The 18,955-nt window shown below is 42.9% G+C and overlaps 1 non-coding gene across 1 annotated transcript; it reads left to right on the top strand.

The window, feature by feature from the left end:
- The first annotated feature begins 17,837 nt into the window (after window positions 1-17,837).
- On the top strand, window positions 17,838-17,943 carry LOC126000238 (U6 spliceosomal RNA). The gene has a single exon (XR_007492594.1). It is a non-coding gene; the product is annotated as a U6 spliceosomal RNA (small nuclear RNA).
- Window positions 17,944-18,955: the final 1,012 nt, after the last annotated feature.

The following is an 18,955-nucleotide window of genomic DNA, read 5'->3' as shown; positions in this document are numbered from 1 at the left end:
TAATAGTCTTAATCATCTGTGGGATTTAAGAAAAATAAAAGACAGTACAGTAATAATACCCAGACAATAGAGATGAGGACCTGGAAGGAATAGCCTGTGATATGAAGCTTACCACAAAGTGTGGTGAGCTCAATTACAGAAACATCTACACAGACCTGACAATGATAGAGAGAGAAATACAATGCCTATCTCAAAGACAGACATTTGTGGGGGACGAGAGAAATACCAGGCATTGGTGCTGGGAATCTTGCACTGGTGAAAGGGGCTGTACAATTTATGACGGAAACCTAACTATGAACATGTTTGTAAACAAGGTGTAAATAAAGAAATTATTAAAACTATATTTTATCATTTCCTTGTGTGTTCCCAAACATTAATACTTAGTGCATTGTTGTTACCACACATACCTTAAGGTACTTAATTAATTGTTAACTATTAAAATAAACAATAGGCCCAAAGAACTTAAAATAAAGCACTTTCAGAGCTCTCACTAGCTATTTTCTAAAATTCCACCCGAAAGCCAATAAATAAACTATTTCTGATCTTAATGATATAATAATTCTCAGAGACAACAGAGATGAGGGCTGGAAGGTCCAGTTCACTATCTCAAGCTCACCGCAAAGAGTGGTGAGTGCAGTTAGAGAAATAACTACACTGACAACTAACATAACAATGTGAATGAGTGAGGGAAGTAGAAAGCTTGTCTCAAATACAGGCTGGGGGAGGTAGGGAGTGGGAGATCCGAGGCAATGTTGATGGGAATGTTGCACTGATGAAGGGGTTGTTCTTTGTATGACTGAAACCCAACTACAATCATGTTTGTAATCAAATTGTATAAAGATTTAAAAATAATTAAAATAAAATAATTAAAATAATTAAAAATAAATAAATAGGGCCGGTGAGGTAGCGCTAGAGGTAAGGTGTCTGTCTGCCTTGCAAGCGCTAGCCAAGGAAGGACTGTGGTTCGATCCCTCAGCGTCCCATATGGTCCCCCCAAGCCAAGGGCAATTTCTGAGCTCTTAGCCAGGAATAACCCCGAGCATCAAACGAGTGTGGCCCTAAAAACAAAAAATAAATAAATAAATAAATAAATAAATAAATAAAGCACTTTCAGACCTCTCACTAACTAATTTCTAGAATTACGTTTGATTTTCAATAAATAAACTACTTTCTTTCTTTCTCTCTCTCTCTCTCTCTCTCTCTCTCTCTCTCTCGTATTTGAGTCACACCCCACAACGCTCAGGGGTTACTCCAGGTTCTCTACTCAGAAATCACTCCTGGCAGGCTCATGGACCATATGGGAAGCCAGGATTTGAACCACCACCTTATCTCCATGCTTTCTCTCCAGCCCCTTATTCAGCGTTTTTTTGTTTTTTTTTTTTTTTTGGTTTTTGGGCCACACCCTGTGACGCTCAGGGGTTACTCCTGGCTATGCGCTCAGAAGTTGCTCCTGGCTTCTTGGGGGACCATATGGGACGCCGGGGGATCGAACCGCGGTCCGTCCTAGGCTAGCGCAGGCAAGGCAGGCACCTTACCTCCAGCGCCACCGCCCGGCCCCTTATTCAGCGTTTTTTATTAGCAAATTTATTTGGAGTTAGGGGGCCATGCCTGTTGGTACTCAAGAACTACTTCCAGCTCAGAACAATGAGATTACACCTAGCAGTGCGCTGAGCACTGGATAACACCAGAAATTGGACCCAGGACTTCTGCATGTCAGACATGCCCTCCTGTTGAGCTGTCTCCTTGGCCCAACATTTATTTATTTATTTTTTTTTTTTTTCTTTTTGTTTTTGGGTCACACCCGGCAGTGCTCAGGGGTTATTCCTGGCTCCAGGCTCAGAAATTGCTCCTGGCAGGCACGGGAGACCATATGGGGTGCCGGGATTCGAACCAATGACCTCCTGCATGAAAGGCAAACGCCTTACCTCCATACTATCTCTCCGGCCCCCCAACATTTATTTCTTAATTTTGGTAAGTTATTGGGTAGAGGGAAAATAAGGGATTTACCACTGGAAGGGACTCCGAAAATAAAGCCATGTAATGTCCTGAGAGCACAGGCATTGAGGGGCTTAGCTTGCATGTGGCTACGTGAATTTGTTCCCTGGCACAGACTATGGTTCCCTGAGCACAGTCATGGGTGAGACTCATTATATGGCCCACATAATCCCCTCCAAAATGCATAGAACAGGCTATAAAAGATGGTGCTTAAAAGCTAATGAGTCATGTCAAATGACAAATACGTGTTTCTGAGGCTTTAATCAAATGTACTTCAATATTTCTCACAAGTGACATTTTGATTTAGTGGGGTTTGTTTAGATGAAATCATTTATGATTTTGCTTATTACACTAATGTTTATTTCCTTTGATCCTGGCATTCTGCTTTATTTCCAGTGTGAAATAAAACCTTACTTGGTCTTAAAGGTTCTATTTGAATAGCTGAAACGTTTCTTCCATTAAATGGAAACTTTGAAACATTTCAAAGGCTCAGGCCAGAGAGATGGCACAGCAGGTTTGGTACTTGACTTGCACAATGCCTGCCAGGGTTTTATCCAGAGCATTCCGTAGCCAAACAGTAGTAATTCCTGAGTAGAGAGCCAGAATAAACCCATTAACACTACAAGGCATGGCCCAGAATCAAACATTTTAAAGGCTCCTGGTGTGCGAGACCCTACTATTCAAACTCAAAGTGTCAAGGCAGTTCTAATTTGGTTGCATAACCTCAAATATGAAGGCTCAGACCCCACGACACACTTACATCCCTGGCCTAAAATAATATTGAGTAGTGAGGTTGTGTTTTTGTATTTCTCCTGATGGTTCTCAGGATGGACTCCTGGCTCTGTGCTCCGGGATCACTCCTGGTGGGGCTTGGGAGACCCTATGTAGTTAAAAGGAGGAGTCAAACCAGGGTGAGCCGTTTTGCAAGGCTCACACCTTACCTCCTACATATCTTACAGAGATTATTCATTTAATTTAATTTAACTTTTTTTTTTTTGGTTTTTGGGCCACACCCGGCGGTGCTCAGGGGTTACTCCTGGCTGTCTGCTCAGAAATAGCTACTGGCAGGCACGGGGGACCCTATGGGACACCGGGATTCGAACCAACCACCTTTGGTCCTGCATCGGCTGCTTGCAAGGCAAACGCCGCTGTGCTATCTCTCCGGGCCCTAATTTAACTTTTAAGTTAAGCTACACCCAGAAATCCTCAGGAATTTCTCTTGCCTCTACACTCCTGTGGGCTCTGGAGACCTTATGGAATGCTGGCGATGAAACCCAGGTCAGCCACTGTACTCTCATTCTGGCCCTTAATGTTGAGTTTTAGGAAGACATTGTGCTTTCACTATAGACTTCTCAAATACAGTGAATTATCCTTCAAAATAAAATAAAATCAACCCTTGGCCCCTGAGTATACTTAGGAGAAGAAAAGAAACTAATAGAGGAGGAGAAATACAAATAAGAAAGGTTGGTCTTCTGAGAATTCTGTTTATGGGTGATTGTCTTCCCACTGTAAATTTACCTTGTCCTCTTTCTTTGCATCTTTGATCTTATAATAAAAAAAGAAATTAAAAAGGATACACAGGAAAAAAAAGAAAGGTTGGGGACAGGGACAACTGGGGCATTGGTAGTGTTAAAGAGTAAAGTTCTAAATATCCAAGCCAAAAGCAACACCAATGGAATTAAGAGACACAAATTTTAACAAATTAAACTTAAAATGGGCCTGTTCTACTGGCAGACTAAGCACAGGTTGGGTGATATGGGAAGCCCTTGGGGAATTTTGATGGAGGGATATCTATACTGGTGTTAGGATTGGCCCTGATTCCTTATATGACTGAAAAAAAATTAAATCCTCAGTAATACCATAAAACCTAAAACACAGAGAAAGAAATAACTGGATGTACCATTGAAGGCTTAATAAGGAAAGAATATCCACCTTAACATAGAAAGAGGTAACTATTAGGTACTGACCAAAATGGGTCCTTTTCTGTTTTTTGACACTTGATGTCGAGCTTTACCCCTCCATAAAGCTTTCTTTATGAGTGATAAAGCTCTCCAAAAATTAAGTCCTACAAAGACAGCAAAGCAGCTGCGTGTTGAAGCCTAGAGCTTCTAACAGGTTGGCTGGAATGCTGGAGACCAAGGAACGGGAACCCACAGTACACTTAGGGTGATTTGACCATAGGCCTAGAAACTGGACAGTTTTTCAGTCATCGGGTAGAGAAAGTTTCTCCTTCCATGAGAATACAATTTTTAAGGAAACTGGTACATTGGGACTGAAAAAAAAGGATCAATTGAGAGCGGAGCACTCTGGGTTATGCAAATGACCTCAGCGCATTGCCTACTGGGAAACCGGAAGTCCCAGTCTCCGTAGTCGGGAGTCTTTCCGCCATTCCTGCCCTAGAGACTGGACAGTGTTTCAGTCAACGGGTAGAGAAAGTTTCTCTGTCCATGAGAAAGTACGATTTTAAGGACGCCTGTCCATTTAGAGTCAAAAGATCAATGGGGAGCAGAGCATTCTGCGTTATGCAAATGACCTCAGGGCATTGCCAGTAGGGAAACGGGAAGTGGTGGTGTCCATAGTCAACAAGTCCTTCCGCCATTCCTGCTCGTCTTCCTGCGATGGAAGGTGTGCATGGAATATCGATGACAAACTACAAACACTGATGTGAAATGTTTGGTTACTCCTCTTCTTCTAAAAGAGCATTTGGGCTAGGACCATCACTCACCGGGCTGAGCCCAGGAGGGAGGGCTCCACGGTTCAACTGCTGGAACCCCAAGGTCCCCTGTGCACGGACATAAACGCCCTTTAAGAAGAGAACATGAGGGGCCAGGCGGTGGCGCTAAAGGTAAGGTGCGCCTGCCTTGCCTGCGCTAGCCTTGGACGGACCGCGGTTCGATCCCCCGGTGTCCCATATGGTCCCCCAAGCCAGGAGCAACTTCTGAGCGCATAGCCAGGAGTAACCCCTGAGCGTTACTGGATGTGGCCCATAAACAAAAACAAAAACAAAAAAGAAGAGAACATGAAATAAACCCCAGCACGACAGGACGTTGATTGTTTCGTCCATTGTTAGCTCTTGGGCCACACCAACCAGCACACAGAGGCTACTCGAGCTCTTGATCAGGAATCTCTCCCGGAATGCTCAGTAGACCATAGGACATGCCAGGGATCAAACCTGATTGACTGTGTGCAAGGCAAAGGCGCCCCTGCTGTACTATGGCTCTGACACCAAGAAATTTATTCTATTGAAGAGACATTGAGAAAAATATCTATGTGATGAGCAAGAGTGGCGAAAGGACGCATAGACTATGGAGACCATGACTTCCGGTTTCCCAGTAGGCAATGCCTGAGGTCATTTGCATAACCCAGAATGCTCTGTTAAAAGCTGGTTTTTTTCCATCCCAAGGTACCGGTTTCCTTAAAAATCGTACTCTCTCATGGATGGAGAAACTTTCTCTACCCATTGACTGAAAAACTGTCCAGTTTCTAGGGTTATGGTCAAATCACCCTAAGTGTACGGTGAGTCTGTCCCTTGGTCTAGGAAATTCCAGAGTTCCATGCCTAAGCTTCATCTATGGGAAAGAAATAAAGAAATCTTTTCTATAGATAGAGCTTCACTTCAAGTGTCAAAGGATAGAATTTAAGCTGCTCTGATTAATGACGCTCCCATATCCAGGTCGGCTATGTGCATGCAAGAGGAAAAAGGGCCAATCAATACTGGAAGGGTTCTTGTCTAGCAAGCCTCTAGCACGTCATCTGGTTACTCGAGCATTTCCAGGGATAATTTCTGAGTGAACACTGTTGCCTGTGCACTGCTAGGTGTGGCCCAGAAACAAAAAAATAAAAAAGGGGCCAGAGCGATGGCGGTGGCGCAGCAGTAGGGCATTTGCCCTGAGCATGGATGACGCAGCTCCAACTGAGGTCAGATCCCCAGGCGTTCAATAGGGACTCCCAAGCCAAGGGAGACGTCTGAGCACATAGCCAGGAGTAACCCCTAAGCATCACTGGGTGTGGTCCAAATATAAAACAAAACAAACAAAACAAAACACAGAGAAAAGCAAGATACAGCTTGCTTGGTTTGGTTTTTGGTTTTCGGGCAAACCCACGGGACTATTCCTCTGGCCCCCAATTGGGAAATGGTTATGAACTATCTGCAAGGCTGTAACGTATTTGAATAGTAGAATTTTTCTCACAAGCTTGGCTTCTGTTCATTCAACGAAATAACAATGCTAATTTTTGGCAGTGGCATCAAAATAGTGTTCTTGGGCAAGAGAACGTGTTCAATGAGTAGAAGGCATATATTGCAGACTGCTGGACCAGCTTTCCCCACCAGTGGTCTCAGTTGTACAGGGTACAGGGCCACCTGAGAGTCCAGCTTTGTAGCCCTTGAGGACAACTGGGTGCTGCCCAACAGCCAATAAAAGAAAATAGCGGCGGGTGGGGAGGACTGGTGCTGGTTCAGAATTATAGTGCAGAGGTGAAGGTGGTGTTTGCATGAAGCTGAGTTCAGATAGGTCTCTAGCACTGAGGTGGCTTCCTTGGCACTGTCCAGAGTGATCCCTCCCTTAGAGACTGGTTTGGGTCATAAACAAAAATATAATTACATTTAAATAAAATAAGGAATGGAAAGATAGTACAGCAGATAAGGCTCTTTCATGCGGCTGTGTATGGGTGATTGTCTTCCCACTGTAACCTTACATCTTTGTTCTCATAATAAAAAATAAAAATTAAAAAAATGCTCTCTGAACTTCTATGTTCATTAGCTCTATTTGTAATAGCCAGTATCAGGAAACAACCCAGGTGCCCGACAACAGAAAAGTGGCTAAAGGAACTGTGGTACACAGGTGAATAGGATGCAGCTAAGAGAAAAATGATATCATGAAACTTACCTATACATGAATGAACATAAAACTATTATGCTGAGTGAAATAAGCAAGAAGAAGAGAGATAGACACAGAATGGCCTTACTCAGCTGTGGGATCTAAGAAAATTAAAAGACAGTACGACAATATTACCCTGAGACAATAGAGATGAAGGTATGGAAGAAGCAGCCCATGATATGAAGCTTACCACAAAGTGTGCTAAGCTGAGTTAGAGAAACAACAGCACTAACCACTCCATGACAATGATAGAGAGAAAAATACAATGTCTATCTCGTAGACAGATATTGGTGGAGGAGGAGACAAATACCAGGCATTGGTGCTGGGAATGTTGCACTGGTGAAAGGGGCTGTACATTGAAGCACAGAGCAGGTTCACAGTGTGAGTTAACGTAAATTGTCGATGACGAACTACAAACACAAATGTGCAATGGTTAGTTACTCCTCTTCTTCCAAAAGAGCATTCGGGCTAGGACCATCACTCACCGGGCTGAGCCCAGGAGGGAGGGCTCCACGGTTCAACTGCTGGAACCCCCAGGTCACCTGCACACGGACATAGAAACCCTTTGAGCAGAGAACATGAAATAAACCCCAGCACGACAGGTGTAGACCAAAAGTCCAAACAAGAAAATGTGTGTGGAAGAGGCATGCACATGCATAGAGAATTATACCACACAGTTGGGAAAATGGTGGAAGGTGAGGTACTTTGTTTGTTTGTTTGTTTGTTTTTATGACCCAAACCAGTGACTACGGGAGGGATCACTCCGGGCAGTGCCAAGAACACCTCAGTGCTAGACACCTATGTGAATTCAGCGGCATGCAAGCAACACCTTCACCTCTGCACTATAATTCTGAATCACCACCACTCCTCCCCAATCGCCGCTCTTTTCTTTTATTGGCTGTTGGGCAGCGCCCAGTAGTCCTCAGGGGCTACAGCTCTGGACTCTGAGGTGGCCCTGAGCCCTGTACATCTGGACCACTCTAGTACGGGGGTTACAACCTGGACGATCAGCCTGCAAAGTATGCCTTCAGCTCATTGAACATGCTCTCTTGCTCAAGAGCACACTTTTGATGCCACTGACAAGAATTAGCACCGTTACTTTGTTGAATGAACAGAACTAATGCTTGTGAGAATAGATCTATGATTCAGAAACCTTGAGGCAGTTCAAAATCATTTCCTAATTGGGGGCCAGAGAGATAGTCCAGTGGGTTTGCTCCAAAACCAAAAGCTAAACCAAGCATTGGCTAGCTCAGTGGAGGGCTACCTTGATTTTCAACTGAGCCAAATCTCGCCAAAACCACAGTTGAAATTTATTTTGTGAGCTACATTTTTAAAACCGAAACTCCGTAGGATGGCCCACTGTTTTTAGTTTCAATCATTTTATTGAGAATATTCTGCATGCAAGTACCCACATAGATCGGGAGAATACAAATAACACAACTAATAAAACAAAAACTTTTGAAAGATTATTTATCGATAACGTTAAATTCCGTAAAATTTGCCTTACACTGTAGAGAAAATTACACCCTGACAATGACTGACAAAGTCACAAACACTAATGTGAACATTGGCCTTGGTTCTAATCAGAGCTGTGTGGAGCCGGCCACTGGGGCTGCACCCAGGGCACGCACTGATAGAGGCTAGGAGCAGAGTCCTGACTCCTGGAGGGGCCACCCGGCACACAGAAGAGCCACATTAAAAAGTGTAAAGAGGGGCCGGGCGGTGGCGCTAAAGGTAAGGTGCCTGCCTTTCCTGCACTAGCCTTGGACGGACCACGGTTCGATCCCCCGGTGTCCCATATGGTCCCCCAAGCCAGGAGCAACTTCTAAGCACATAGCCAGGAGTAACCCCTGAGCATTACCGGGTGTGGCCCCCCCCCAAAAAATTAAAAAGTGTAAAGAAAGGGGTGTGGCCCCCAAACCAAAACAAAACGAAAAACAAAAACAAAAACAAAAAAACCGTTGCTCACGGCCATGGCTTGCTGACCACTGGGCTAGCTCTTCAAGCTGTACCTTGCTTGTCTCTATGTTTTGTTTTGTTTTCTTTTACATTTTTTTTAATTTTTGGACTCATCCAGTGAAGCTAAGGGGTTACTACTCTTAGGTATGCACTCAGAAAATAATCCTGGCTTGGAAACTGGTACATTGGGACTGAAAAAAAATCAATTGAGAGCAGAACATTCTGGGTTATGCAAATGACCTCAGGGCATTGCCAGTAGGGAAACCGGAAGTGGTGGTCTCCATAGTCAACGAGTCCTTCCACCATTCCTGCTTGTCTTCCTGGTTTGCGATTGAAGGTGTGCATGGAATATCGATGACAAACTACAAACACAGATGTGAAATGTTTGGTTACTCCTCTTCTTCCAAAAGAGCATTCGGGCTAGGACCATCACTCACTGGGCTGAGCCCAGGAGGGAGGGCTCCACGGTTCAGCTGCTGGAACCCCCAGGTCCCCTGCACACTGACATAGAAACCCTTTGAGCAGAGAACATGAAATAAACCCCAGCACTACATGTGTAGACCAAAAATTCAAACAAGAAGAAACTGTGTGGGAGAGGCATGTACATGCCACACATTTGCCACACAGTTGGCAATGTTGTGGAAGGTGAGGTATTTTGTTTGTTTCTTTTTATTTCTTTTGTGGGAGGGACACCTTTTGCCCTTCTATTTGTACTTTCTCTCCAGCCCCTATTTAGTATTTATTCAACACCTTTTTTGTTTGTTTCTCAGTTCACTTTTATGTTTTCAGTTTAGTCACTATCAATTACAGTTGTTTTTCTTTGGGGGGGTACTTCCACCAACACCACATCAACCACCAGAGTGTTGTTTCTCTCCAATGTTGTCTAAGGGTTACACCATCCTCTCCCCCACTATGGTAAACTTGGTTCTAAAGGCTATTTTATATATTCTGTTGCTTTGGGGCCATTAGTTATTCTGCTATTATACTTCTTTACAACCCAAAGAGGAGAGTTCATGCTGTATCTGTACCTTTTCTTCTCACTTCCTTAACTTGGCATGATACTCTCCAGATCTATCCAAGGGGCAGAAATGTGTATAATTTTGTCTACTCTTAGAGTGTACTAGAATTCCATTGTACATATATGCCACCATTCGTTTAAATGTTTGGGAAAACTTACCAGTAAATCAATCTGAGCCCAGGCCTTTCGTTGGTGGTGGTGGTGGTTGTTTTTGTTTCTCAAAAATGATGTTGAAGGCTTACTCTTGACTATGAGCTCAGGGGTCATTCCTAGAGATGCTCGGGAGACCATATACAATTCCAGGGATCAAACTGGGGTGTGCAAGTGTCAGGTAAGTTCTCAATTTACTGTAGTGTCTCTCCAGCCCCACTGAGCAGTTACTCTTGGAAGTACTCAAGTGACTATGTTATGCTGGCTTTAAACTTGGGTCTCTCCCCTATGAAGCCTGTGCTCAAGCCTTGTCTCTCTGGTCCTATTTCTGCCTTGGAACAGGCTATGTTTATCATCTGTGAACAATTTTTCACTTACTTCATAGTTCTTTGTAATGACTGGAAATTTTCAATGACTATTATCTGGGGACCATGAAGAAAGTTCAAAGATTCAGGCTTCTTGACCTATCCCAATTTATTTCTTGCTCTACATATGGTCTTCTACAAACCACCAGAAAGGAATCCTGTGACCAAATCCCAGATGAACCACAGGTAACATAGGAATTACTAAATGACCTGTGTCACAGCACTGTCTTTCAGGCATGAGACTGAAAGCCACTTCCTGGCATCGCCTTGCATGCCAAATGATGTTAAAATGGCATTCTGTTTGGGTTCTAACAATATGACAAAAATGTATGTTCTCTGGTGCACTGCAACCAAATGCGTTCAATCCTGGAAAATAAATATTGTGACACTGTGTATACTGTAAGCAAAGTGTATGGGCCAAGTGTTCCTTGCCTCTACTCTGCAATGAGGAAGAAGGGGGAAATAAAGAGAAAGGGGAAAGAGGAATTGGTCTATTTTTATTATTTTTTGGGGGGGGCTACACTTGTTGGTGCTCAGGACTTACTCCTAGAGCTGTGTTCAGAGATTGTAAAATTACCACACATACTGTATTTACAAACCCAGGTGAATGAGTCTGAATCAGGGTAGAGTATGAAATAATCCAAACCAGGATGAAGGTGAAAAATGTATATTCTGGGAATCTTCTACTTAGTATGGAGATCCCCTGCATCCTCAAACTCTCATTTTTATTGAGTACACTTTTATTGAGTACCTCAAGTGGAGTAGTCAGGACAGAGTAAATACAGATAGCGCAGGCTATCCTGAGCCAGTCTTACCAAGGTTTACATGTAAAGCAAAAAAATTTTTGGAGTAAATAGAAGTTGCAAACTAACATACAAAGGAACCAGGGATGATCTTTGTTTTAGGTAAAATAATGTGAAAACCAACAGCCATCACTCTTATTTAGGTGGAAAGCCACACCTGCAGCCACACATTCAGAGGTTAGTTACTCCTGGCTCTGAACTCAGGAATCACTCCTGAAACCATATGAGGTTCAGGGAACCATATGAGATGCCATACCTATAATTGAACTCAGGCTTGCTGCACATAAGGAAAGAACCCTAACCGACATGCTATTACTCTGGATTTTCAGGCATTATGCTTGGAGGTACTCAGGGGACTTATTCAGGTCCAGGGATTGAACAGAAGTTTGCACGTTCAAAGCAAATGTCTTAACTACTCAAGTATCTCTAGTCCCTTATTTTACCATTTTTCTAATTTTATTTATCTTTTGGTTTGGGGACTATACTTGGAGGTGTTCAAGGATCATTCCTAGCTGGCTTAGGAGATCATTAGCATGCCAAAGATTGAACCCAAGTCAGCTGTATGCAAGGCGTGGATCTCACATATCATACCTCTCCCACATATCATTTTGCCATCCTAATTTGCAAAAAAGACAAAAGGTAGCCAAAAATAAATGTGATGAAAAATATCCATGCAATTTAAGAAGATACTAAAATTCACCTAAAAATGGAAAAGATAGAAAATATTCATAGATTCTGGAAGACAACTATCCCTAATGCCAATCTTCTGCATTTTATATGGTCCCCTGAGTACTCCCGGAGATATTCTTGAGTAAAGATCCATGAGTAATGCCTGTGCACTGGATGGTGTGGCCTCCAAACAAAGGACAAAACAGTCACTATCCCTAAGAGCAATGAATAGGGTAGCCTTCTCTCCACATCCAGATAAACACTAGTTTTAGGTTTAGTTGGGGGGATGCAGGAACTTGACACACAACTAGGATTCTCAGTGTGAATGCAGAGCTCCTGGAATGCCAGAGATTGAACCCGGGTCAGTTGCATACAAAGCAAACATCTTACAATAGTTCCAGCCTCAGCACAGCTAGTTTTTCTTTTCTTTTCTTTTTTTTTTTAAAAAAAAACAGTTTATTTATTGATTGGTTGGTTGGTTTTGGGGCCACACCAGGAGATGCTCAGGGATTACTCCTGGCTCTGTGCTCAGAAATCACTCCTGGCAAGCTCGGGGACCATACGGGATCCCAGGAATCAAATCGGGTCTGTTCTGGGTTGGCCGCATGCAAGGCAAATGTCTCACTGCCATGCTATCTCTCTGGCCTCAACACAGGTTGTTTTTATCTTTGTGATGTGTGCCATAATGCAAAATTTTGTTGTTAGTGGGTTTTTATGTTTGGGATTTTTTTTTTGAGGAGGAGGGCCATACCTGTGGTGCTCAGAGCTTATTCCTGCCTTATTTACTGCCATGGATCATTCCTGGCAGTGCCCAGGGGACCATATGGAATGCTGGGGGGGGGGGGAATTGAACCTTGGTCACCCATGTCTAAAGCAAATGCTGCAGACATTATACTATTGCTCTGGCCCGTCATTATTGCTTTGATTTGTACATCCCTGGTGATGGATGATGCAGACCATTTTCTTATATGCCTTCTGGCTTTATTGTCTTTTGTGGGGGGGCACACCTGGTAACACTCAGGGGTACTCCTGGCTATGTGCTCAGAAATAGCTCCTGGCTTTGGAGGACCAAATGGGATGGCAGGGATAGGACCCAGGTCTGTCCTGGGTCAGTTGCATGCCAGGCAAACGCCCTACTGCTGGGCTATCACTTTGGCCCCATTCTTATCTTTTCCTTAGCAAACTTTATTTTCATTAATTCTCCAGTTTTTGATATGATTGTCTTATTTTTTTATCTTACCAGGGCCTCATATATCTTGGGTGTTAATCCTTTTTTAGATCACTGTTTTTCTCTTGGTCTCTGGTATATCATTTAAAAAATTGTATTTTAAGGGGCCAGAGAGATAGCACAGCGGTGTTTGACTTGCAAACAGCCAATCCAGGACCTAAGGTGGTCGGTTCGAATCCCGGCATCCCACATGGTTCCCCGTGCCTGCCAGGAGCTATTTCTGAGCAGATAGCCAGGAGTAACCCCTGAGCATCGCTGGGTGTGGTTCAAAAACCAAAAAAAAATGTATTTTAAAATTATATTTAAGGGGCCAGAGCGATAGCACAGCAGTAGGACATTTGCTTTGCACACAGCCAACCCAGGACTGACTCCAGTTCCATTCTCAGCATCCCATATACTTCCCAAGTGCCAGGAGCACTTTCTGAGTGCAGATACAGGAGTAATCCCTGAGAACTAACGGGTATGACAAAAAAAGATATTTAAATTTTTTAAAGTACCATGATTTATAAACTTGTGCCTGAAATACAAATCCAGGGCAGCCATGTGCAAAGCAAACACCCTATGCTAACACACTGTGCTATCATTCTGGCCCCAAAACGTTGTAAAGTGTTTCTTGTTGTTTTGACATTTGGGCCACACCCAGATGTGCTCAGGGCTTACTCCTGGCTCTGTGCTTGGGGATCACTCCTGACTGTGTGCTGGGTCCAGGATCAAACCTGGGTTGTTGAGGGCAAGGTTATCAGCTATACTGTCTCATCAGCTCCTCTCTGACAAAAAAAAATTTTTTTTGTTTTTTTGGGTCACACCCGGTGGTGCTCCGGGGTTACTCCTGGCTGTCTGCTCAGAAATAGCTCCTGGCAGGCACGGGGGACCATATGGGACACCGGGATTCGAACTAACCCACCTTTGGTCCTGGATCAGCTGCTTGCAAGGCAAACGCCACTGTGCTATCTCTCCGGGCCCGACAAAATTTTTTGGAAGGGATAATTAATCCTGGGACTGCGCTAATAAAGCATAATCTTTTTTCCCTTTTTTGAGGGGGAAGGTGATTTTTTGGCCACAACCAGTGGTATTTTGAGGTTACTCCTAGCTCTGCACTCAGGAATCACTCCTGGAGGGCTCAGGGTACCATATGGGATATCAGGGATCAAACCCCAGATCAGCCTCATGCAAGGTAAGCACCTTACTTTATTATCTCTCCTGTTCAAAGCACGATCATTTTCTAAATTCTTCCATGTCTGCTAGAAATGTGAATGTGTGTAGCAAATGCTGAAATGGGCAGAAAAGGAAGAACCAGAATGAGTTCAGAAGGATGGTCTCAGGCAATGGAATTAAATAGTATGATCTTTGTTCTAGGAAAAGGCAAATGTGCCTTTTGATCACCTTCTATCCCCAGTAGTATGCAATAAACATAAAATTCCACTCTTCACATGGAATACTATTCTTGGCTGCTTTAAAAGGTAGGAGCTTTTCTTTCTCTAAATATCATCATAGGTGGATGAATCTAGTGGTTTTAATTGATTTATCAGTCCTTCTAGAAATAATGCCAATGTCATTGTAAACCTCCCTCCTACCAGTAGAAAACAACAGTCCTTCAGAGCTTACTTGGCAGTATTTCTGTCTTATGAATTAGTTGATTGTTTTGCCTGTTACTGCCTGGGATCCTGATTATAAATCATGTAGATAGCAGTTAAGAAGGTGCTGGGGTCAGAGAGATAGCGCAGTGGATATTGCCATACCTGGGTTTGATCCCTGGCACCATTGTTGGTTCCCTGAGCACCTCCTAGAGTGATCCCTGGGAACAGAACCACAAATAACTCCTGAGCACAGCCAGACTGGCCTCCAAACCAAAATAAATAAATACATTCAAACAATTTTTAGAAAGCATTTGGTTTTCATGAGTTTTGAGTCAATGATTAACCACCCAGTGAAAATGTTCTCTTGCCACATGTTGAAGAGTGATCTTGGTCCCACAGCTACAGACCTGAGGTGGTGTCAGGTTGTCCCAGTGTAGTTGGTGGACTTCACCACCAGGAGGCTTTCCAAGAGGTAGATGTCACTTTGGGAACCTGAAGGTTTGGCCTCATCTTGTAAAGATTCAGGAAACTGGGTGATGAGAGCATTTGGTTATCCAGAGCCTCTTGTTTGTCATGAGCATGTGTTAAACATGTTCTCTGAGCCTGGCATTCTCCTGGTCCTTGGAAATACACGGGCTGTATTCCCTGGCTTTCCCTTGATTACCAACTGTAAAGTGTCAGGAAAACCAGGAAAACAAGCTCTTGTCCTGGACAGGACAAGGATTGGCCTGATATAGGCAGTACTACTGCCAGAGATACCTAAGTCAGAGTCTCAGCAAACAGGCTTCCTGGAGAGACCACCCATAAGGTTCCAGAATAACAGCCCCTGAAACAGATTTGCAGCATTCAGAGGTCCCTTTAGGAGTAGTGAGCCTCAGAATGGGATCCAGCATGGAAATGTCTTCCAAATGGAAATTGATGTTCTCTCTCTATGGTCTACCCCATGTAGGGAACCAGGTTGCAATGGAAGGTTTGGTGAGGCATCACTTTCCCAAACTTTAAAATGCATTACAAAGCTATAGTCATTAAAACAGCATGGTACTGGAATAAAGACAGACTCCTCAGATCAGTGGAATAGACTTGAATATTCAGAGAATGTGCCCCAGATATACAATCAATTAATCATCAATAAAGGGGCAAGAAATGCAAAATGGAGCAAGGAAAGCCTCTTAAACAAGTAGTGTTGGAGCAACTGGTCAGCCACTTGCAAAAAAAGCAAATTCAGACCTCCATCTAACACCATGCACAAAGATCAAATCCAAATGGATTAAAGATCTAGATATCAGTCCCAAAACCATAAGGTTATTGAACAACACATAGGTAAAAACACTCCATGACATTGAGACTAAAGGCATCTTCAAGGCAGAAACATCACTCTCCATGCAAGTGGAAACAGAGATAAACAGATGGGACTATATTAAGCTGAGAAACTTCTGCACCTCAAAGAATATAGTGACTAGGATACAAAAGCCACCCACAGAATCGGAGAAACTATTCACCCAGTACCCATCAGACAAGGGGCTAATATCTATGATATACAAGTTACTGACAGAACTTAACAATCAAAAACCATCTAGCCCTTCAAAAAATGGAGAAAAGAAATGAACAATTTATCAAAGAAGAAATACAAATGGCCTAACGACACATGAAAAGATGCTCCACATCACTAATCATCAGGGAGATGCAAATCAAAACAACAATGAGGTACCATCTCACAGCACAGAGACTGGCACACATCACAAAGAACGAGAACAATCAGTGCTGGTGGGGAGAAAGGAACTCTCATTCACTGCTGGTGGGAATGTCGTCTAGTCCAGCCCTTATGGAAAACAATATGGAGATTCCTCAAAAAACTGGAAATTGAGCTCCCATATGATCTAACTATACCACTCCTAGGGATATACCCTAGGCCTAGGAACACAAAAATGTAATACAGAAATCCCTTTCTCATGCCTATTTTTTATTTATTTTTATTTATTTATTTATTTTTATTTTTTATTTTTGGCTTTTGGGTCACACCCAGTAGTGTTCAGGGGTTTCTTCTGGCTCTACACTCAGAAATCGCTCCTGGAAGGTTCGGGGAACCATATGGGATGCTGGGATTTGAACCACCATCCTTCTGCATCCCAGGCAAACACACTACCTTCCCATTATCTCTCTGGCTCTAATCACACCTATATTCATCGCAGCACTATTTATAATAGTCAGACTCTGGGAACAACCAATATACCCTTCAACAGATGAATGACTAAAGAAACTGTGGTACCAAATGGCCAAAACGCATATGAAAAGATGCTCCACATCACTAATTGTCAGGGAGATGCAAATCAAAACAACTATGAGGTACCATCTCACTCCACTGAGATTGGCACACATCACAAAGAAGGAAAACAAGCAGTGCTGGTGGGGATGTGGAAAGAAAGGAACTCTCTTTCACTGTTGGTGGGAATGCCGTCTAGTCCAAGCTTTATGGAAAGCGATATGGGGATTCCTCCACAAACTGGAAACTGAACTCCCATATGATCCCGCTATACTACTCCTAGGAATATACCCTAGGAATACAAAAATACAATACAAAAACCCCTTCCTTCCACTTATATTCATTGCAGCACTATTTACCATAGCAAGACTCTGGAAACAACCAAGATGCCCTTCAACAGATGAATGGCTAAAGAAACTGTGGTACATATGCACAATGGAATATTATGCAGCCATCAGGAGAGATGAAGTCATGAAATTTTCCGATACATGGATGTACATGGAATCTATTATGCTGAGTGAAATAAGTCAGAGAAAGTGAAAGACACAGAATGGTCTCACTCATCTATGGGTTTTAAGAAAAATGAGAGACATTCTTGCAATAATTTTCAGAGACAAAAGAGATGAGGGCTGGAAGATGCAGCTCCCAACATGAAGCAAACCACAAAGAGTGATGAGTGCTGTTAGAGAAATAACTACATTGAGAACTATCCTAACAATGTGAATGAATGAGGGAAGTAGAAAGCCTGTCTTGAGTACAGGTGTGAGTGGGGTGGGGAGGAGGGAGATTTGGGACATTGGTGGTAGGAATGTTGCACTGGTGAAGGGGGGGTGTTCTTTACATGACTGAAATCATACAACTACAATCATATTTGTAATCACGGTGTTTAAATAAAGATTAAAAAAGAATATGAAAAAAAAGGAAAGAAACTGGTATGTGTTCGCTTCGGCAACACATATACTAAAATTGGAATGATACAGAGAAGATTAGCATGGCCCCTGCGCAAGGTGACACACAAATTTTTGAAGCATTCCATATTTCTCAAAAAAAACCTGTGGTAAATAAATGATTATTCCTCCATCAGGTGAGAAATCATGACATTTTTCTATGCATGTATGGACATGGAAACTATTAATCTGAGTGAGATAAGTCAGAGGGAGAGAGAGACACACACAAAATAGTCTCACTTATATATGGGTTTTAAGAAAAATAAAAGACATTATTTTAATAATGCCCAGAGATGAGGGCTGGAAGGACCAGCTCACAATATGAAACTCACCTCAAGGAGGAGTGAGTACAGTTAGAACACTAACAACTACCATGACAATGTTAATGAGTGAGATAAGTAGAATACCTGTCTTGCATACAGGGAGGGGGTGTGGGTGGAGGGAGATGAGGTGCATTGGTGGTGGAAATGTTGCACTGGTAAATGAGGGTGTTCTTTTTGTGACTGAAACCCAACTATAGTCATGTTTGTAATCACGGTGTTTATTTTTTTATTTTTGGCTTTTGGGTCACACCCAGTAGTGTGCAGGGGTTTCTTCTGGCTCTACACTCAGAAATCGCTCCTGGAAGGCTCGGGGGACCATATGGGATGCTGGGATTCAAACCACTGTTCTTCTGCATGCAAGGCAAACACACTACCTTCATGCTATCTCTCTGGCCCTAATCACAGTGTTTAAATAAAAATAAAACAAAAGAAACCTGTTAGCATTTAAGGTAAAAAAAAAAAACATAATCTAAGCAAAGAATGGTGTGTCTTCAACTCAATGAGCTGAATATAAAGGATCCAAGACCTATCCTTTCTTTGTAAGCTCCAAGTCATTCTGGGTAGTGCCAACCATGTGGACTACCCACGTATAAGAGGAGGAAATGGGAAAGCATCCAAGAACTTCGGGACAGCTTTAAACCAGCACAGTTTACGTTAAAGGTGTTACAAGACAAGTTGAGCGTGGATATTTCTCGCAGGAGCAGCAATTGTTCTTTTTTTATTTGAGCAACCAACCGGCATGGTTTTTTGTGAATGTTGTGAATCACTCTACAAATTCTTTCCT

This window comes from Suncus etruscus, chromosome X (genome assembly GCF_024139225.1).
Source record: "Suncus etruscus isolate mSunEtr1 chromosome X, mSunEtr1.pri.cur, whole genome shotgun sequence".
Lineage (NCBI taxonomy): Eukaryota > Metazoa > Chordata > Mammalia > Eulipotyphla > Soricidae > Suncus > Suncus etruscus.
This window is presented reverse-complemented; position numbering and strand designations above follow the sequence as displayed.